General features: G+C 52.9%; 1 protein-coding gene across 1 annotated transcript in view; it reads right to left on the reverse strand.

The window, feature by feature from the left end:
* The window catches only part of CYB5R3 (cytochrome b5 reductase 3), a 49,922-nt gene extending 40,015 nt beyond the window's left edge, over positions 1-9,907 (reverse strand). Inside the window, exon 1 of the mRNA XM_074391063.1 lies at positions 9,777-9,907. The gene's annotated coding sequence lies outside the window, so the exon portion shown is untranslated. The remainder of the gene's footprint in view (positions 1-9,776) is intronic.
* Positions 9,908-22,351: the final 12,444 nt, after the last annotated feature.

The following is a 22,351-nucleotide window of genomic DNA, read 5'->3' on the forward strand; positions in this document are numbered from 1 at the left end:
AGAATTGCCTGAACCCAGGAGGCGGAGGTTGCGGTGAGCCGAGATCGCGCCATTGCACTCCAGCCTGGGTAACAAGAGCGAAACTCCGTCTCAAAAAAAAAACAAAAACAAAAACAAAACAAACAAACAAAAAAAAAACAAGTGGCCGGGCGCGGTGGCTCAAGCCTGTAATCCCAGCACTTTGGGAGGCCGAGGCGGGTGGATCACAAGGTCAAGAGATCAAGACCATCCTGGTCAACAAGGTGAAACCCCATCTCTACTAAAAATACAAAAAATTAGCTGGGCATGGTGGCGCGTGCCTGTAATCCCAGCTACTCAGGAGGCTGAGGCAGGAGGCCTGAACCCAGGAGGCGGAGGTTGCGGTGAGCCGAGATCGCGCCGTTGCACTCCAGCCTGGGTAACGAGAGCGAAACTCCGTCTCAAAAAAAAAAAAAAAAAAAAAAAAAAAAGCGCAAAGAGGCCAGGCGTGGCGGCTCACACCTGTCATCCCAGCACTTTGGGAAGCTGAGGCGGGCAGATCGCCTGAGGTCAGGATTTTGAGACCAGCCTGGCCAACACGGTGAAACCCCGTCTCTACTAAAAATAGAAAAATTAGCCGGGTGTGGTGGCGCAGGCCTGTAGCCCCAGCTACTAGGGAGGCTGAGGCAGGAGAAATGCTTGAACCTGGGAGGTGGTAACTAACTGGAGTGAGCGGAGATCTTGCCACTGCACTCCAGCCTGGGTGACAGAGCAAGACTCTCAAAAAAAAAAAGAAAAAGAAGAAAGAGAGAGAGAGAGTGAAAGAAAGAAAGAAGGAGCTGTATTATCATCTATACACGAAGAAAACTGCTTCTGTCCAACTAGCGCAGAATAGACCAAAATGGATCTTTGAGTCCAGAAACAGACCTAAGCATGAAGGGGGGTTTGCAGTCGAGGAAGAGGGGGCCGGGGGCGGGGCCGGGGGCGGGGCCGGGGGCGGGGCCGGGGCCGGGGCCGGGGCCGGGGGCGGGGCCGGGGCCGGGGCCGGGGGCGGGGCGCCGCGGTGTCAGGCTCCGGCCCCCAGGGGGCGCGTCGGAGCCACGAAAAGGCTCCGGGCTCCGGGGCGCGGGTCCCCCGGGCTGGGTCCCGAATCTCCGCTCCCGCCCGCTGCGACCGGGGTTCTGTCGCCGCTCCGCGCCAGCCGGGCCCCCGATCCCGCCGCCCCTGCCCACTCCCGACCCTGCCCGTGCCCACCTCAGGTCCCCGCGCCGCGGGAGGGGTGCGCGCCTTCGCCTCCGAGCTCTGGGGTGTTCGGGCTCCTCCGCGTCTGCGCCCCGAGCCCCGAGCCCCGAGCGGACGGTGGGGAGGGGGTGCTGCCGGGGACGCCCGGGAGGCGGCGGGCGGGGACGGGGGATGCTCGCGGGGCGCGGAGGGCCGGGGCGGTGGGAGCCCTACCTGGTACGCCCGCGCTCCGGGGCCCGGTCGGAGCCTCGCGGGACGCTGGGCGGCGCCCTCCCGGTTCCTGCACGTGGTTACGCCCCGCGGAGCCCCCAGCTGGTCCTCCGGGACCCCAGCGCCCAGGGTGGGGGCAGGGGCGATGTGAAACCCCCGAACGCCCCGCGGAGCCCCAGCTGGTCCTCCGGGACTTCAGCGCCCAGGGTGGGGGCGGGGACGATGCGAAGCCCCCGAACGCCCCGCGGAGCCCCAGCTGGTCCTCCGGGACTCCAGCGCCCAGGGTGGGGGCGGGGGCGATGCGAAGCCCCCGAACGCCCCGCGGAGCCCCCAGCTGGTCCTCCGGGACTCCAGCGCCCAGGGTGGGGGCGGGGGCGATGCGAAGCCCCCGAACGCCCCGCGGAGCCCCCAGCTGGTCCTCCGGGACTCCAGCGCCCAGGGTGGGGGCGGGGGCGATGCGAAGCCCCCGAACGCCCCGCGGAGCCCCCAGCTGGTCCTCCGGGACTCCAGCGCCCAGGGTGGGGGCGGGGGCGATGCGAAGCCCCCGAACGCCCCGCGGAGCCCCCAGCTGGTCCTCCGGGACTCCAGCGCCCAGGGTGGGGGTGGGGGCAGGGGCGATGCGAAGCCCCTGAACGCCCCGCGGAGCCCCAGCTGGTCCTCCGGGACCCCAGCGCCCAGGGTGGGGGCGGGGGCGATGCGAAGCCCCCGAACGCAGGCCGAGGGGGCAGCGGGGACGCCAGGGCGTCCGGGGCAAAAGCGGTCCTCGCTCAGGCGCTCAGCGAGGCCGCGCTGGTCCTGCCGAGGACAGGGCCTGTCACAAAGAAGGCGGCACGCTCTGGAAGTTTCTTTCATTCCTTTTCACGTCCTCCTTCAAGACAGACTCTGCGTCCTTTCATTAAAAATCAAGACGGGCGCGGTGGCTCACGCCTGTAATCCCAGCACTTTGGGAGGCTGAGGCGGGTGGATCAGAAGGTCGAGAGATCGAGACCAACCTGGTCAACATGGTGAAACCCCGTCTCTACTAAAAATACAAAAAATTAGCTGGGCATGGTGGCGCGTGCCTGTAATCCCAGCTACTTAGGAGGCTGAGGCAGGAGAATTGCCTGAACCCAGGAGGCGGAAGTTGCGGTGAGCCGAGATCGAGCCATTGCACTCCAGCCTGGATAACAAGAGCGAAACTCCGTCTCAAAAAAAAAAAAAAAAAAAAAAAAAAATCAAGAAAGAGCCGGGCGCAGTGGCTCACGCCTGTAATCCCAGCACTGCGGGAGGCTGAGGCGGGCAGATCACTTGAGGTCAGTAGTTCGAGACCAGCCCGACCAACATGGTGAAATCCCGTCTCTACTAAGAACGCAAAATTAGCCTGAACGCGGTGGCACCTGCCTGTAATCCCAGCTATTCAGGAGGCTGAGGCACCAGAATCGCTTGAACCCAGGAGGCAAAGGTTGCAGTGAACCGAGATTGCACCACTGCACTCCAGCCTGAGTAACAGTGAAACTCCACCTCAAAATCAGTCAATCAATCAATCAAGACAGGAGCTCCTCTCCTTCTATAATTACAAACTTTTATTTATTTTTTGTAGAGATGGGGTTTCTCCATGTTGATCAGGCTGGTCTCCAACTCCTGACCTCAGGTGATCCACCTGCCTCGGCCTCTCAAAGTGCTGGGATTACAGGCATGAGCCACTGGGTCTAGCCAATTACAAACTTTTAATAGTTTCCCCGGGGTATCATTCCTATTTCATGAGAAAGTTCCAGGTAAAGAGTACCCAAAAGCCAAAGTAAGTGCTGATTTCAGGCACAGTGCTAGGTGCCTGTAATCCAACCAGGAGCTGGGGCTGTTCTGAGACTGTCCCGTGAGGAAGGGGTGCTGGGGATTTACGGGTTTTTTTTTTTTTGAGACAGAGTTTCGCTCTTGTTACCCAGGCTGGAGTGCAATGGCGCGATCTCGGCTCACCGCAACCTCCGCCTCCTGGGTTCAGGCAATTCTCCTGCCTCAGCCTCCTGAGCAGCTGGGATTACAGGCACGCGCCACCATGCCCAGCTAATTTTTTGTATTTTTAGTAGAGACGGGGTTTCACTATGTTGACCGGGATGGTCTCGATCTCTCGACCTCGTGATCCACCCGCCTCGGCCTCCCAAAGTGCTGGGATTACAGGCTTGAGCCACCGCGCCCGGCCGATTTACGGGTTTAAATCCCCATCAGCCATGGGGCCAACCCCAAGTGCTGAGACCAGTGGGTGGGAGGAAGGGTTTCCGGAGCACAAACTGGGTTGAGGCAATGTTTTCCAGGTGACTTCCTGTAGAATCTTCGTAGGTGGGGACCCAGGAGGTGAGGCCCAGGTTGATTCAGTGAGGCCCAAGCCGCTGCAAGACCTCAGCTATCTCAAGCCGCCTGTCCTCCTGGCCCTTCCTGTCACTGAGGCCATCTGTGTCTTCTGTGAAACACTGCCCCATTAGTTCAGAGTTCAAAGACAAGGCTGTTACTGAGGCCAGAGGGACCTGGGCCTGGCTGTAACACTGATACTGACCTTGAGCTGGTGACTTAAATGACTTAACTGAGCCTCAGTCTACTTGTCTGTAAAATGGCAATCATTATACCTACTCCATTCGTGGCAACCTTTTTTAATGCCCCCAATCCTCAAGTTTTCTCATCTGTAAACTGGGCTTAATGATGGCCTTTCCTATCTTACAATTTTGTAATTAAAGCTATCCATCCAGTTATCAAATAATAGTAAAGAAACAAGGGCCGGGCGCGGTAGCTCATGCCTGTAATCCCAGCACTTTGGGAAGCCAAGGCAGGAGGATCACCTGAGATCAGGAGTTTGAGACCAGCCTGACCAACATAGGGAAACTCCATCTCTACTAAAAATACAAAATTAACCAGGCGCGGTGGCAGGTGCCTGTAATCCCAGCTACTAGGGAGACTGAGGCAGGAGAATCACTTGAACCTGGGAGGTGGAGGTTATGGTGAGCCAAGATGGTAGCATTGCACTCAGCCTGGACAACAAGAGCGAAACTCCAACTCAAAAAAGAAAGGAAGGAAGAAAGGAAGGAGGGAGGGAGGGAGGGAGGAAGGAAGGAAGGAGAAATGAAAGGCAGGACCGGGCACAGTTGCTCACGCCTGTAATCCCAGCACTCTGGGAGGCTGAGGCGGGTAGATCAGCTGAAGTCTGGAGTTCAAGACCAGCCTGGCCAACATGGTGAAACCCCATCTCTACTAAAAATACCAAAAAAGTTAGCCAGACGTGGTGGTAGGTGCCTGTAATCCCAGCTACTTGGGAGGCTGAGGCAGGAGAATCACTTGAACCCAGGGGGTGGAGGTTGCAGTGAGCCAAGATTGTGCCATTGCACTCCAGCCTGGGCAACAAGAGCAAAACTACATCTCAAAAAAAGAAAGAAAGAAAGAAAGAAAGACACTGCAAAAGTGACCTTAGAGTGGGGGTCAGCACAGCTGCTCTGGTGAGACTGGGGCTGAGGGCATCTGCACAGCGTGCTGCTTAGAGAAGCAAGTGAGCGCTGCAGCTTTTGCATTGTGACATGCAAATGATGGCACATATTTTTATCCTCATCTGAGAGCTGGTGCTTTTATGGGTCTCTTGGTTATTCACAGGGCAAGGGCTTTGGGAGGAAGCTTGAAACCCCCTGGTGTGGTTGACAGAGCATGACTTTATCCTCAGAGAGACCGCAGTTCAAATCTTGGCTGTGTGACTACTTTTCTGAGCCTGGTTGTCTCATGGGGCAGCCTGAATTGGCCTGACCATTTCCTGCCAGCTCCTTGACACCTGGGGGAAGATCACAGCACCCAGCCGGGACCATCCCTCACTTGGCATCCTAGACCACGTCCTCCAGGGAGCAATCTATGGCTGATGGTCGGGGGACTGTAAGAAAAAAAGTAACTGTCTGGAAAGTACTTTCCCAGTGGCTTTCAGTCATCCCAGATGCCCTGCTCCTTGCTGGGGTCACTTGCTCTGTTCTTGCTCTCTTCGAGGTAACAGACTGTTGTCCGTTTGCAGGCAGGAACTTGAGAACTAGAGGAAGAACAAGCCTCAGACTGCATTTGTTCAGATGTCAATGTGGATAAGCACCATGCCAAGTTCTGTCCTAGGCGCAAAGACTGCCAAGATGGTTTGGGTTTTTTGTTTGTTTGTTTGTTTGAGACAGAGTCTCACTCTGTCGCCAGGCGCCAGGCTGGAGGGCAGTGGTGTGATCTCGGCTCACTGCAACCTCCGCCTCCTGGGTTCAAGCAATTCTCCTGCCTCAGCCTCCTGAGTAGCTGGGATTACAGGCACGTGCCACCATGCCCAGCTGATTTTTGTATTTTTAGTAGAGACGGGGTTTCACCATGTTGGCCAGGATGGTCTTGATCTCTTGACCTTGTGATCCACCCGCCTCAGCCTCCCAAAGTGCTGGGATTACAGGCGTGAGCCACCAGGCCAGGCTGTTTTTTAACATCTTTTTTTTTTTTTTTTTTTTTTTTGAGACGGAGCTTCGCTCTTGTTTCCCAGGCTGGAGTGCGATGGCGCGATCTCGGCTCACCGCAACCTCCGCCTCCTGGGTTCAGGCAATTCTCCTGCCTCAGCCTCCTGAGTGACTGGGATTACAGGCACGCGCCACCATGCCCAGCTGATTTTTTGTATTTTTAGTAGAGACGGGATTTCACCATGTTGACCAGGACGGTCTCGATCTGTTGACCTCGTGATCCACCCGCCTCGGCCTCCCAAAGTGCTGGGATTACAGGCTTGAGCCACTGCACCCGGCCCTGTTTTTTTACATCTTTTACTGTGAGGCTAAGTTTATCATAAAAGAAACTGGCTGGGGTGAGGTGGCTCACGCCTGTAATCCCAGCACTTTGGGAGGCCAAAGTGGGCGGATCATGAGATCAGGAGTTCAACACCAGCTTGACCAACATAGTGAAACCCCGTCTCTTTAAAAAAAAAAAAAAAAGAAGAAAAAGAAAAAGAAAGAAAAAGAAACCTCATTGTTTATGCTTGATCTTAGCCAAAAGGCCAAGAAGCAATACCTCATTGTTTAAAAAATGAAATTAGGGCCGGGTGCAGTGGCTCAAGCCTGTAATCCCAGCACTTTGGGAGACTGAGGCAGCTGGATTAGTTGAGGTCAGGAGTTCGAGACCAGCCTGGCCAACATGGTGAATCCTCATCTCTAACAAAAATACAAAAATTAGCCAGGTGTGGTGGCGGGTGCCTGTAATCCCAGCTACTCAGGAGGCTGAGACAGGAGAATTGCTCGAACCCAGGAGGCGGAGGTTGCAGTGGGCTGAGATTGTGCCACTGTACTCCAGCCTGGGGGACAAGAGTAAAACTTTATCTAAAAAAAAAGGGGGGGGGGAACCCTGAAATTAGGTTGGCGGGGGTGGCTCATGCCTCTAATTCTAGCATTTTGGGAGGCAGGCAGGAGGATCGCTTGAACCCAGAAGCTGGAGACCAGCCTGGGCAACAGGGTCAAACCCTGTCTCTATCAAAAACACAAAAACTGGCCAGGCATGGTAGTAGGCACCTGTAGTCCCAGCTACTCAGGAGGCTGAAGCGGGAGGATGGTTTCAGCTGGGGAGGCAGAGGTTACGCTGAGCCAATATTGTTCCACTGCACTCCAGCCTAGGTGACAGAGCTGGAACCTGTTTCAAAAAAACAAAATTACATGATAGTTTACATGTTTGAAGCCAGCAAATCCTGGCTCCTTTTTTGCCCTCTTAATTCTACCTGAAACCTGAATAGTTCCTTTTTCAGTCATTATAGTCTTTTTATTTATTTATTTATTTATTTATTTATTTTATTTATTTTATTTTTTTTTTGAGACGGAGTTTCACTATTGTTACACAGGCTGGAGTGCAATGGCACGATCTTGGCTCACCGCAACCTCCGCCTCCTGGGTTCAAGCAATTCTCCTGCCTCAGCCTCCTGAGTAGCTGGGATTACAGGCACACGCCACCATGCCCAGCTAATTTTTTGTATTTTTAGTAGAGACGGGGTTTCACCATGTTGACCAGGATGGTCTCGATCTCTTGACCTCGTGATCCACCCGCCTCAGCCTCCCAAAGTGCTGGGATTACAGGGTTTTTTTTTGTTGTTGTTTTTTGTGTTTTTTTTTGAGACGGAGTTTCGCTCTTGTTACCCAGGCTGGAGTGCAATGGCGCGATGTCGGCTCACCGCAACCTCCGTCTCCTGGGTTCAGGCAATTCTCCTGCCTCAGCCTCCTGAGTAGCTGGGATTACAGGCACACGCCACCATGCCCAGCTAATTTTTTGTATTTTTAGTAGAGACGGGGTTTCACCATGTTGACCAGGATGGTCTCGATCTCTTGACCTTGTGATCCACCCGCCTCGGCCTCCCAAAGTGCTGGGATTACAGGTTTGAGCCACCGCGCCCGGCCTATTTATTTATTTTTTTAAATAAAGACAGAGTTTTGTCGTGTTGGTCAGGCTGGTCTTGAACTCCCGACCTCAGGTAATCCGCCCACCTTGGCCTCCAAAGTGCTTGGATTACAGGCGTGAGCCACCACGCCTGGCCTATACTCTTGTATTTTATCATAAGCAGCTGAAAGAAAATAGCTGGCATTTTCAACATTTCAGCATAACGTACTCCAGCCAAGCTACCCTCCTTATCAAGTGGACCAGGTACAATTCCTGCTTCTCCTGGGTAGCTGATTTCTGTTCCCTGCCAACCCATGGAATTATACAAACAAGCCAATCACATGCACCATGGAACCAGAGGGCACCTCACCCTCTTTTTTTTTGAGACAAGTTTCACTGTGTCACCCAGGCTGGAGTTCAGTGGCATGAACTCCAAGAGTTCAAGACCAGCCTGACCAACATGGTGAAACCCCGTCTCTACCAAAAATACAAAAAAAATTAGCCAGGCATGGTGGAATGCACCTGTAGTCCCAGCTACTCCAGGGGCTGAGGCAGAAGAATCACTTGAACCAGGGAGGTGGAGGTTGCAGTGAGCCGAGATAGTGCCACTGCACTCCAGCCTGGGTGACAGAGTAAGACTCTGTCTCAAAAACAAAACAGGACAAAAAATTTAAAACACTCTCTATGGGGCCAGACCTGGTGGCTCATGCCTGTAATCCCAGCACGTTGGGATGCCAAGGCAGGTGGATCACCTGAAGTCACCAGCCTGGCCAACATGCTGAAGCCCTGTCTCTAGTAAAAATACAAAAAAATTAGCTGGGTGTGGTGGCAAGTAAGCAGTGAGCCAAGATCACGACATTACACTCCAGCCTGGGTGGCAAGAGTGAAACTCCATCTCAAAAAAACAAAAAGCAACGTCCCCACTGTTCTTTGAGATTTCACTAACAGTTTCACACAGGTCCTCTGACTTTCTGGTCCCCAAAGCAAAGCCATCTGTATTTTCTGTTTCTGCGCCATCCTACACTGTCTTCTGATCATTGATCACTGCATAACAAACCACCTCAAAATTCAGTAGTCTAAAACAACAGTCATACATTGGCTTACAGTATTGCGATTTTTAAAAAAAATGTAGAGGTGTCTTGCTGTGTGGCCCAGGCTAGTCTCGAACTCAGGCTCGATTTATCCTCCCACCTCAGCCTCTCAAAGTGCTGGGATTACAGGCGTGAGCCACCACACTTGGCCACGATATTATAATTTCGTGGGCTCAGCACAAAAATCCCAGTTGGGATCCCTTGAGTACATTTCCAAGATAGCTCATTGTCATGGCTGGGAGCTGAGCTGAGACTGCTGGGTGGCTGGGAGTTACTGTTACCCTCCGTGTGGCCCTATCTGCACAGCTGCTTGTGAAATTGCCTGATAGGTTTGTCTTGCCTGCTGCACAGATAAACCAATTCACCCAGACAGCATTATTGCAGTAAAAAAAAAAGTGTTATTGGTGGGGCGCCGTGGCTCATGCCTGTAATCCCAGCACTTTGGGAGGCCAAAACAGGCGGATCATGAGGTCAGGAGTTTGAGACCAGCCTGTCCAACATGGTGAAACCCCGTCCCTACTAAAAATACAAAAAAATTAGCCAAGCCTGGTGGCACATGCCTGTAGTCCCAGCTACATGGGAGGCTGAGGCAGGAGAATTGCTTGAACCTGGGAGGTGGAGGTTGCAGTGAGCCGGGATCGTGCCACTGCACTCTAGCCTGAGCGACAGAGTGAGACTCCGTCTCACAAAAGAAAAAAGAAAAAAAAGAAAAAGAAAGTTTAATTAACGCCATTGGGCACAGTGGCTCACACCTATAATCCCTGCACTTTGGGAGGCCAAGGCAGGCAGATCACCTGAGGTCAGGAGTTTGAGACCAGCCTGGCCAACATGGCCAAACCCTTTCTTTACTAAAAATTAAAAAAAAAAAAAAAAAAAAAAAAACTATTAGCCAAGTATGGTGGTACCTACCTGTAATACCAGCTTCTGGGGAGGTTGAGGCAGAAGAAGTGCTTGAATCTGGGAGGCAGAGATTGCAGTGAGCCAAGATTGTACCACTGTAGTCCAGTCTGGGCGACAAAGCAAGGCTCCACCTAAAAAAAAAAGACAACAATAATGATGATGGCTGGGTGTGGCGGCTCACACCTGTAATCCCCGCACTTTGGGAGGCTGAGGTGGGTGAATCGCCTGAGGTCAGGAGTTTGAGACCAGTCTGACCAACATGAAGAAAACCCTGTCTCTACTAAAAATACACAAAATTAACCAGGCATGATGGCACCTGCCTGTAATCGCAGCTACTCAGGAGACTGAGGCAGGAGAATCACTTGAACCCGGAGGCAGAGGTTGTGGTGAGCCGAGATAACTGCACTCCAGCCTGAGCCAAAAAAAGCGAAACTCCATCTCAAACAAGTAATGAAAAATTAAACTGGACACAAACAGCGGAACAACGGATGGCAGAGCCGCCTTGAGGGTGGAGGGTGGACGCGGGTGAGGACCGAAAAGCTGCCTGTCAGTGACTGCTTGCCACCTGGGTGATGAAAACATCTTTATACTAAACCCCAGCCGCTGGCAATTCACCCACATAACAAACCCGCGCATGCGCCCTCTGAACGTAAAAGAAAAGTTGAAAAAGAAAAAGCAAACTATAAACTAAATTCCTCCCACGGCTAGCTTGGCCTACGCCCAGGAATGCACAAGGACAGCCAGCCCGTGAGGCTGGAAGCAGGATGGAGTCGGCCTCGCTAGACTTATCCGGCTGTCATAGGCTTTGTAGAGGTGATTTCAATCGGGCTTCATCACAGCATGGCATTTGGCTTCCAAGAAAGGAAGTGGTAATTTTCTGCTCTCTTAAAGGTCACGCCCCGAATATCACATCCCCACTTCTGCTGCTGTACCACTGTACCCAGGAGCCAGAGGTTGCAGTGAGCTGAGAACAAGACACTGCACTCTAGCCTGTGCGACAGAGCTCAACTAAAAAAAAAAAAAAAAAAAAAAAGGCCTGGCATGGTGACTCACGTCTATAATCCCAGCACTTTGGGAGGCTGAGGCAGGTGGGTCACAAGATCATGCGTTCGAGACCAGCCTGGCCAACATGGTGCGATCCCGTCTTTACTAAAAACGTAAAAATTAGCCGGGCGCGGTGGCTCAAGCCTGTAATCCCAGCACTTTGGGAGGCCGAGGCGGGTGGATCACGAAGTCAATAGATCGAGACCATCCTGGTCAACATGGTGAAACCCCGTCTCTACTAAAAATACAAAAAACTAGCTGGGCATGGTGGCGTGTGCCTGTAATCCCAGCTACTCAGGAGGCTGAGGCAGGAGAATTGCCTGAGCCCAGGAGGCGGAGGTTGCGGTGAGCCGAGATCGCGCCATTGCACTCCAGCCTGGGTAACAAGAGCGAAACTCTGTCTCAAAAAAAATAAAAATAAAAAAAAATTTTTTAAAAAAAACGTAAAAATTAGCCAGGCATGGTGGTGGGCACCTGTAATCCCAGCTACTTGGGAGGCTGAGGGAGGAGAATTGCTGGAATCCGGGAGGCAGAGGTTGTAGTGAGCCGAGATCCTGCCATTGCACTACAGCCTGGGCGATAAGAGCAAGACTCTGTCTCAAAAAAAATAAAAATAAATAATAAGGTCTCACTCTGTAGCTCAGGCTAGAGGGCAATGATGGAATGAATCATAGATCACTGAAAACTCAAGCTCCTGGGCTCAGGCAATCCTCCTGCCTCAGTCTCCTGAATACCTGAAACTACAGGTACATGCACCATGCCCAGCTAATTTTTATTTAATTATTTATTTATTGTGAAGATAGGGTCTTGCTATGTTGCCAGGGCTAGAGGTATATGCTTTTAACAGTAGATAAAGTAGTCCTGGAACTGAGGTTAATCCGAAGGCAGCAGGGCGCGGTGCCTCACACCTGTAATCCCAGCACTTTGGGAGGCTGAGGTGGGTAGATCACAAGGTCAGGAGTTGGAGACCAGCCTGGCCAACACGATGAAACCCCATTTTTACCAAAAATACGAAAATTGGCTGGGCACGGTGGTAGGAGCCTGTAATCTCAGCTACTCCGGAGGCTGAGTCAGGAGAATCACTTGAAACGGAAAGTGGAGGTTGCAGTGAGCCGAGATCGTGCCATCGCACTCCAGCCTGGGCAACAAGAGCGAAACTCCGTCTACAAAAACAGACAATCAGAAGTCAACATGGCAGGTTAGCATCTGAGACAGAGTGGCTTTGGCCTCCACATACATCTTGATGGGAGCGGTATGTGCGTGCAGACAGGGGAAGAACTGTTTGAAACCATCATTGGAGATTAGTTATCACACCCCGCATCATGCAGATAAGGAAGCTGAGATTCACAGATGGGACCAGCGGCTCAGGGGACGGAGGAGTAACAGCAGTGATGGTGTTCATCGAGCCGTTCCATTGTGCCTGTGCTGTGCCGGATGCTTCCACGTACAATCTCTTTTTTCTTTTTTTGAGGCGGAGTCTTGCTCTATTGACCAGGCTGGAGTGCCACACGGCATGATCTCGGCTCACTGCAACCTCCGCTTCCCAGGTTCAAGTGATTCTCCTGCCTCAGCCTCCCAAGTAGCTGGGATCACAGGCATGTGCCACCACACTTGGCTAATTTTTTGTATTTTTAGTAGAGATGGGGTTTCACCATGTTGGCCAGGCTGGTCTCAAACTCCTGACCTCAGATGATCAGCCCGCCTTGGCCTCCCAAAGTGCTGGAATTACAGGCTTGAGCCACCACTACCGACCACCCACATGCAGTCATATGAGGCGGAAGCAATTGTTAAACCCATTTTACAGATGAGGGAACTGAGGAACAGCAGGCTGCAACCTGCCTGCAGCCACACAGCTCTTGAAAGAGGGCCCAGAGTCAAACCTGACCAGTTTGACTCTGAGCCAGCAGCAAAGTCCAAAAAAACGTTACATTTTTGTCTTGGGATGTGGTTTCCGCATTAATAACAAAGTGGCATTGTGTCCACGATGCTAGTGAGCTCCAAATAAAACAGTGTGACATTTTTCATGCTTCGGCATGGTGCGTTCTGGGAAGTCATGCCATAAAATGACTTGCATTTTCCCAGAGGAAGTCTCTAGCAGACATGCCTAGTTCCGAGCCGGCACCACTCCTCTGCCATATGCCACAATGGAGGTGGGTTTTTTTCTGTTTTCAGAGACAAGGTCTTGCTCCGTAGCCAGGCTCCAGCCTGCTTGAGCCACCATGCCCGGCTCTGTATTTTTTGTAGATGGGTTTTTGCCATGTTACCCAGCCTGGTCTTGAACTCTTGGGGTCAATTAATCTGCCTTTCTTGGCCTCCCAAAGTGTTGGGATTACAGGCGTGAACCATCACACCCAGCCTGATCTTTTCTCTCCTTCATTTTTTTCATGTGAACTCTTTTCCATCTACCTCAGTTCTGACCTTCTGTAATGGAAATAGGAGATGGACTGCATTTATGGAAAATAAGAACGTAAGAAGCTCTTTGCAGGCTGGGCGCGGTGGCTCAAGCCTGTAATCCCAGCACTTTGGGAGGCCGAGGCGGGTGGATCACGAGGTCAAGAGATCGAGACCATCCTGGTCAACATGGTGAAACCCCGTCTCTACTAAAAATACAAAACATTAGCTGGGCGTGGTGGCACGTGCCTGTAATCCCAGCTACTCAGGAGGCTGAGGCAGGAGAATTGCCTGAACCCGAGAGGCGGAGGTTGCGGTGAGCTGAGATCGCGCCATTGCACTCCAGCCTGGGTAACAAGAGCGAAACTCCGTCTCAAAAAAAAAAAAAAAAGGCCGGGCGCGGTGGCTCAAGCCTGTAATCCCAGCACTTTGGGAGGCCGAGGCGGGTGGATCACGAGGTCGAGAGATCAAGACCGTCCTGATCAACATAGTGAAACCCCGTCTCTACTAAAAATACTAAAAAAAAAATTAGCTGGGCATGGTGGCGCGTGCCTGTAATCCCACCCACTCAGGAGGCTGAGGCAGGAGAATTGCCTGAACCCAGGAGGCGGAGGTTGCAGTGAGCCGAGACCGCGCCATTGCACTCCAGCCTGGGTAACAAGAGCGAAACTCCGTCTCAAAAAAAAAAAAAAAAAAAAAAAAAAAAGAAGCTCTTTGCAAATTTTCCTTTCTGTCTCTGCGAAGTTGGGGGTGTCAATGACCACTCTGCAATGCCAAAATTCGGTTTGTGAAATTCTGTTTTTTCCCCTTTCTGTCAAAATATCACAGAGTCATTTGGGGATTTTTATTGACTCTAATTTTTTTTTTAAGCCTTGTTTTCCCAGTGTGGCTGGGATGTTGTTTCCTGTTGAAGAAATACTTGGGTGGTTTGGCTCTGAGGCCTGTTGGGTGGGTGGGGGACTTCCCGGGGACAGGAAACAGGATATGGGGTGCAGAGGTTGGAGGTTACAGTAGCAGAACTGAAGTGGAGTGGGGTTTCTGGGGCAGGAGTGGGTGGGGCTCCAGCCCACACCCTGGAGAGGCTGGAGGCAGGGGCAGAAATGGAGGAGGGGGCCAGGCAACGTGGCTCACACCTGTAATCACGACACTTTCGGAGGCTGAGGCAGGCAGATTGCTTGAGCCCAGGAGTTCAAAACCAGTTTACACAACATGGTGAAACCCCGTCTCTACAAAAAAATACAAAAATTAGCTGGACATGATGGCCTGTGCCTGGTCCCAGCCACTCGGGAGGCTGAAGTGGGAGGATGGCTTGAGGCCGGGAGGTTGAGGTTGCAATGAGCCATGTTTGTGCCACCGCACTCCAGCCTGGTGACAGAGAAAGACCTCAAAGTCTTGCTCGAGTCTCTCAAAAGAAAAAAGAGAAAAAAAGAGAAAGAAAGAAAAAAAGAGAAATGGGCTGGGCGCGGTGGCTCACGCCTGTAATCCTAGCACTCCAGGAGGCCGAGGTGGGCAGATCAAGACCATCCTGGCCAACAAGGTGAAACCTCATCTCTACTAAAAATATAAAAATTAGCTAGGCATGGTGGCACACGTCTGCAGTCCCAGCAACTTGGGAGGCTGAGCCAGGAGAATCGCTGGAACCTGAGAGGCAGAGGCTGCAGTGAGCTGAGATCACACCGCTACACTCCAGCCTGGGCAACAGAGCAAGACTCCATTTCATTTTCTTTTTCTTTTTCTTTTTCTTTTTTTTTTATTATTTTTTCTTTTTTTTTTTTGAGACGGAGTTTCGCTCTTGTTACCCAGGCTGGAGTGCAATGGTGCGATCTCGGCTCACCGCAACCTCCGCCTCCTGGGTTCAGGCAATTCTCCTGCCTCAGCCTCAACCTCCTAAGTAGCTGGGATTACAGGCACGCGCCACTATGCCCAGCTAGTTGTTTTGTATTTTTAGTAGAGACGGGGTTTCACCATGTTGACCAGGATGGTCTCGATCTCTTGACCTCGTGATCCACCCGCCTCGGCCTCCCAAAGTGCTGGGATTACAGGCTTGAGCCACCACGCCCAGCCTGCAAGACTCCATTTCAAAAAAAAAAAAAAAAAAGAGGCCAGGTGCAGTGGCTCATGCCTACAGTCCTAGCACTTTGGGAGGGCAAGGTGGGTGGATCACTTGAGGTCAGGAGTTTGAAACCAGTCTGGCCAACATGATGAAACCCTGTCTCTACTAAAAATACAAAAAATTAGGTAGGCATGGTGGTAGATGCCTGTTTTCCCAGCTACTTGGGAGGCTGAGGCAGGAGAATCAATTGAACCTGGGAGGTGGAGGTTGCAGTGAGCCGAGATCGCGCCACTGCACTCCAGCCTGACTCCGGCTGGGTCAGAGCTAGACTCCGGCTCAAAAACAAAAAAAGAAGTGGAGGAGACTCACCCATTATCACGAAAACATCATGGGAGAAACCAGTCTCATAATCCTATTACTTCCACCTGGTCCCGCCCTTGCCATGTGGGGATTATTACAATGCAAGGTGTGATCTGGTGGGGACACAGAGCCGAACCTTACCAGTTAGAGACCACTATGACAAAATCAGTGTCTGAACTTGAAACCCACCCAGCAAATGTGTGTCAACACTAATTGTGCTTAAAAACCACAAATCCCAAACCTAAAGTTCCTCCAATTTCAGGAGAAGGTGAGCATCTCCTGCGCCTTCTTTGCCTTTAGCAATTCAGTATTTTAAAAGCAGTGGGAAACTTCCTCATGACAAAATCTTAGTCAAGCAAAACCAACTCCAGTGAATAGTTGTCTACAGGCACAGGCCGCCATGCCTGGCCAAATTTTTTTATTTCTAGTATAAACGGATCTCCCTATGTTGCCCAGGCTGGTCTCAAACTCCTGGGCTCAAGCAATCCACCCACTCTCTGGTGTGGTAGCTGCTTCTTGGAGGTGGCCATCTCTGCGGCCTTCAGGGTTCTCCTTATGGCTTTGCCAATGCCTCTTTAACCAACTCTCTATACATTAAATAATTCATAGTTAAAAAACTCGTCAGGTTCCTTTTTTACTAACTGGACCCTGGCTGATCCATGGAGACAATGCTTCATTCATTCAACCCTTCACTCATTCATTTAGCAGTCACCTGACACTTTCTCTGCACCAGGTCCCAGGGAGGGCGATGCTGGTAGCTCACAGATAAATCAGACACAGTTTTTTTTTTTGTTTTTGTTTTTGTTTTTTGAGACAGAGTTTTGCTCTTGTTGCCCAGGCTGGAGTGCAATGGCGCGATCTCGGCTCACTGCAACCTCCACCTCCCGGGTTCAAGTGATTCTCAGCCTCCCGACTAGCTGGAATTACAGGCATGTGCTGCCACCCCTGGCTAATTTTGTATTTTTAGTAGAGATGAGGTTTCTCCATGTTGGTCGGGCTGGTCTCGAACTCCTGACCTCAGGTGATCTGCCTGCCTCGGCCTCCCAAAGTTCTGGGATTACAGGTGTGAGCCACTGCACCTGGCTGCAGACACAGTTCTTGTCCTTGAGTAGCTCATGGTCTGATGGGGGAGGCGCTTACGGGCAAAATAGAGCAGCAAGGGCAGTGCAGGGGGCTTCGGGCCGCATCCACTGGTCAGCCTGAGATCCCCATCCAGCCCATGGCCTCTAGACAACGCTCCCTGAGGACACACTCTCCACCCCGGGAACTGCGGCGGGCTGGGGACAGATGGGAGCTGCATCCGTGCAGCTGGGGGCGAGGGGACTCTCTGGGGCTGTTGAGACCGCTCTGCTCAAACCAGCTCATGACAAGCTTATGGGATCCAGATGCCTCCGCTGGCTCCAGTGCCTGCAGAGCCAGGGCCAGACCTCTCAGAGCAGCCAGGAGGCTGGGCCAGGCAATGGGCATGGCTGCTAGCAGCAGGGCGAGCTAGGGAACTTATTCCCCCAGGGCTACACTCTGCCTGGATACCCCCATTACAGTCAGTCTCCTGGCTTCTAACAGCACTTTCCCTGATGGAATGGACCTGACCATGGCTTGCGTCTGACTGTGTGGAAGGAGCGGTTGTCTCGTGGCTCTGCCTGCATTTCCCCATGGGCAAGTTGGCCCTTCTTGGGTTTGTCTAAGGGAGGGTGGAACACAACATATGCCCAGGCTTGGCCAGGGAGACCTGGCCAGTGGCCCTGCCTCCTACAAGCTGTGGGCTTTGGGCAAGTCCTCCAGCTTCTCAGGGCCTCAGAGTCCTCCTGGGTCACCCGGGCTCACATCTGCCTTGCAGAGTTCTGTGCAGAAGATGGAGAGGGAGTGCTTTGTGAAACGTAAAATCCTGCAGCCTGTGAAAGGTGCTAATCTACAATCTGACCTTGTCCTTGAGATGCTCAGAGACTGCAGGGAGACAGAGGTGCTCTGTGCACAGAGGGGCCAGGGCAGACAGAGGACAGAAGAGGACCACAGGGCCAGGGTGCATGTGGTTCTGGGCTCACGACTGAGCCACTGCCACTGTTATGGATGGCAGGAGCTGGAGATGCCCTAGACGCAGCTGTGTGACTCTGAAAACACACCTGCCCTCTCTGGGCACCCATTTCCTCTTTGGCAAAATGACAGTCACGATACCCACGTTAGAGGGCTGGGTGAGGTAGCACGTGGTAGGCACTTTCCCGTGGACCATGCTGGCCGCCGAGGGATGTCACGTGGGCCTCCACTGCCTCTGGACTTTGTGATGTGGCCTCCTGGCACAGGTGACCTCTCGTGGCTCTGCGGGCTCCCTCTGGAGCCTTCCTCCCAATCCGTAACACAGACACCCTCCGAGGTAGCTGGGTGCAAACCCTCAATCCCACCCATGCCTCACAAAGGGCCTATGGCCACATTCCAGCGCTTACCCCGAGACTGCTCAAGAGCTTCATCCAATGAGGAATTTTAGGGCCAGAAGGTGGATAAAGGCTCCCTGGTTCCCAGCCCCAGCGTGGGCTCCAGGAGGAGGATGTGGTCTCATGGCAGAGATAAATGGGGTCTCCCTCACCCCACTTACTGCAACCTCCACCTCCTGGGTTCAATTCTCCTGCCTCAGCCTCCTGAATAACTGGGATTACAGGTACCCACCACCAAGACCGGCTAACTTTTGTATTTTTGGTAGAGATGGGGTTTCACCATATTGGCCAGGCTGGTCCCAAACTCCTGGCCTCAAGTCATCTGCCCACCTCAGCCTCCCAAAGTGTTGGGATTACAGGTATGAGCCACCACACCTGGCCTCAGCCCAGCCTTTTTTTTTTTTTTTTTTTTTTTTGAGACAGAGTTTCGCTCTTGTTACCCAGGCTGGAGTGCAATGGCGTGATCTAGGCTCACCGCAACCTCCGCCTCCTGGGTTCAGGCAATTCTCCTGCCTCAGCCTCCTGAGTAGCTGGGACTACAGGCGCGCGCCACCATGCCCAGCTAATTTTTTGTATTTTTAGTAGAGACGGGGTTTCACCATGTTGACCAGGGTGGTCTCGATCTCTTGACCTCGTGATCCACCCGCCTCGGCCTCCCAAAGTGCTGGGATTACAGGTATGAGCCACCACGCCCGGCCCTCAGCCCAGCCTCTTAATGCAGCTGTTGTACATGGACCAAGATCCTGCTGGCCAGAAGTAATAGCAGCATCCTGGAGAACAGAAGCAGTAAGGACGGGCATAGGCAGGGCCAGGGTAGTAGCTGGAAGGCGAGAAGGTGCCAGGTGAGGACCCCAGCCTCTGCCTGTCATGGTGCTATGCTCTTGCACCTCTGGGCTGGGAGCAAGGGGCCTAAGACCCAGGGCCGGGCAGGGGCCCCACAGATCCTGTTCCTGCCTCCTGGCCTCTGACCCCTGGCCAGAACTGTGTGTTCTTCTTTTGCAAAGAGATGGGTGGTGCCCCCTCCCAGCATAGTCGTAATGATCAAACGAGCCAGCCCAGCCCCTGGCACAAAGCACATTCTCTACGACAGATTGGTGTGATTATGACACCTCTACTTTCCACACAGGAGAAACAGAGGCTCAGCAAGTAGGTGACAGTGCTAAGATTTGAACCCATACCTTCACTGTCCGGTGCGCAGGGTAGGAAGGAGGCCGGCTGGGGAGCCGGGGTCCAGTGCCCGCCTTGGGTGGCAGTGACCACTCTCCACCTCCTTGTGCCAACAGCCAAAGACCAGAGTCCAGTGTCCCCCTTGGAGCCCCCACAGCTACCGGAGGAATCTGGTCCCTGCCCTCTGCCTAGGGGGATTTGAGGGACCCTGCACTTTGTCCAGCCCCCCACCCCAACCCAGCTGGCTGTCGCCCGAGGGCCTGGCTGCCTCAGGCTGCCCCCCCTTACCCTGCAGGAGCAGGAGGAGGAACAGTTGTTGGGCAAGTGACTTCTGGGAAAGGAGGGAGGGGCGCTTGCTCTGAGGAAAGCTGCCCTGGGGAAATGTAATCAGATCCTCAGAGCTGCGGTTTGTTCCTGGCTTGTTTCTAGTGGGTGTGTTCACAAATGTTTTTGGCCAGGACTGAGAAAGAGGTGGACCCAACCTTTACTGGGGGGCACTGCAAGGCCCAACAGGGGCCCTGGGGCCGGAGTCCTGTCAGTGATGGGAATCTTCCCAGCTGGCCAGGCACAGGCGAGCAGGGAGTTGCTTTCCCAGCAGCTCTAGGGGAGGGAAAATAATTTCCCCTGCTTGGTATATCAATATTCAACTTCTTGTTTAAATATTAAATTGTAGCGTCCTCCTCTGAGTGCCTACCAGACATCGGGGGTGCGTGGAGCCCCTGTGTTCCTGGAAGTCTGGCTTCATGCTTCACTTGCTCCTAAGTCTCTGCTTGTTCTAACCTGGACCAGCCCAGTGCAAGGCGTGCTGGGAATTCCTCTGCGAGGCTGGGCGTCAGTGTGGGATCAGGCTTCAGTCCCTAACCACACTCAGGTGTGACCTGTGCTGCGATGCGGGGCGGGAGGAGCATCCCCTTCCAAGGCGGCTGCAGCAGCAGCAGGAAACCGAGGGAAAGTGAGACCTGAGCTCAGAGGGAATGACATTCCACCCAGCTGTGGTCCACCGTCAAGACTCAGAACCCAGCCCCAGCCCCCACCAACTTCCAAGGAGAGAAACGAGGCCGGGCCAGGCACGATGGCTCCCACCTGTCATCCCAGAACTTTGGGAGGCCAAGGCAGTCAGATCACCTGAGACCAAGAGTTGGCTGAAGACCATCCTGGCCAACATAGTGAAATCCTGTCTCTACTAAAAATAAAAAAATTAGGTCTGGCGCTGTGACTCATGCCTGTAATCCCAGCACTTTGGGAGGCTGAGTCGGGCAGATCATCTGAGGCCGGGATTTCAAGACCAGCCTGATGAATATGGAGAAAACTCGTCTCTCCAAAAAATATAAACTTAGCTGGGCGTGGTGGTTGATGCCTGTAATTCCAGCTACTCCGGAGGAGGAGGTGGAAGAATCGCTTGAACCCAGGAGGCGGAGGTTGCAGTGAGCCGAGATCGCGCCATTGCACTAAAGCCTGGGCAACAAGAGTGAAACTCCATCTCCAAAAAAAAAAAAATAGCCAGGTATGGTGGTGCACACCTGTAGTCCCAGCTACTTGGGAGGCTGAGGCAGGAGAATCGCTTGACCCCAGGAGGTGGAGGTGGCAGTGAGCTGAGATTGCACCACTGTGCTCCAGCCTGGGCAACAGAGCGGAGCTCCATCTCAAAAAAAAAAAAAAGAAAAGAAAAAAAAGAAGATTGTTTGTCTCACATCACAGTCCCAGGGTGAGTGCTCCAAGGCCACTGGGGCCACTCCACCACCCCCAAAATGTCCCTGCAAAGGGCTCCAGTTGCTGCCATGCTCCAGCCAGTGGGAAGCAGGGAGGAGTGTCCAAGGCAAATGTCTGAGGCCATCCCTGACTCGCACACATCACTTCTGTCACATCCCATTGGCCTCGACTCAGTCACACGGCTGCGGCCAGCTGCCAACGGGAGGTGACACACCCGCCTAGAACTCAGTGTGTCCTGTCCCTAAGGACTGCAGGAAGAACGAACACTTGAGGACAGCAAACGGTATCTAACACACGTGACAGACAAGGAGTCGGGATAGGCCACCTGCAGGGTTGGTTAATTCAGCAGCTCGTTGAGATCTCTGTGTCTTCAAGGATCTGGTGTGGTGACTTCTGATCTCAGACTTGTCCCCTCACGGCCTCGAGAAGGCTGCCACTGTGCTGACCATTACACCCTTATGCCAAATTCTGAAATGTTGCTTTCTTTTCTATGAAAATTTTTTCAGACACCCCCTTTTCCAGCTGACTTTCCGTCTCATTGGCCAGGATAGCATTGCACGCCCGTTTCCACCCCAATTACCAGGAAGGGACTGGAACAGCTAGGACTGCCTTAGACCAGTGGAGATTCACCCCCAGGGCTGAGGGAGGGCCCACGTCCTCTACAGCGCTACGCTACCTGAGGGTCGAACAAAACTGGGGTTCCCTTAACAAAAAAGAAGGGGGAGGAGAATGGCTGTGGATGAGGAGTCAACAGCACCCTCCCTGGGAACTGGCACTTTCTACCCACCTCTCTGCCCTAAGCAGACATTTATGCACATAATTTTTTTTTTTTTTTTTTTTTTGACGGAGTCTTGCTCTGTTACCCAGGCTGGAGGGCAGTGGCGGGTGTGATCTTAGAGCACTATAACCTCCAGCTCCCGGGTTCATACGACTCTCCTGCCTCAGCCTCCAGAGTAGCTGGGATTGCAGGTGCCCGCCACTGTGCCTGACTCATTTTTGCAGTTTTAGTAGAGATGGGGTTTCACCGTGTTGGCCAGGTGGGTCTTGAACTCCTGATCCCCGGTGATCCACCCACCTTAGGTTCCCAAAGTGCTGGGATTACAGGCATGACCTTAAGATGTTTTTCAGATCCCAAATTCCTGTGAAACATTGGATGCTGAGGAGTTTAAAGACTGCCCCCACCACCCCAGATAAATGAAATCAGGAAACACAGTTTCCTCATCCCCCTGTCCCAGGATTTCACCCTGCACTCTTCAGCCAGTGAAGGATTTCCACACTTTGGCCAACTTAAAAATCCTAAGGCAGGTGTCCCCAAACTACGGCCCGCGGGCCGCATGCAGCCCCCTGAGGCCATTTATCCGGCCCCCAGCCGCACTTCAGGAAGGGGCACCTCTTTTTTTTTTTTTTTTTTTTTTTGAGATGGAGTTTCGCTC

This window comes from Saimiri boliviensis, chromosome 21 (genome assembly GCF_048565385.1).
Source record: "Saimiri boliviensis isolate mSaiBol1 chromosome 21, mSaiBol1.pri, whole genome shotgun sequence".
In the NCBI taxonomy this organism is placed as follows: domain Eukaryota; kingdom Metazoa; phylum Chordata; class Mammalia; order Primates; family Cebidae; genus Saimiri; species Saimiri boliviensis.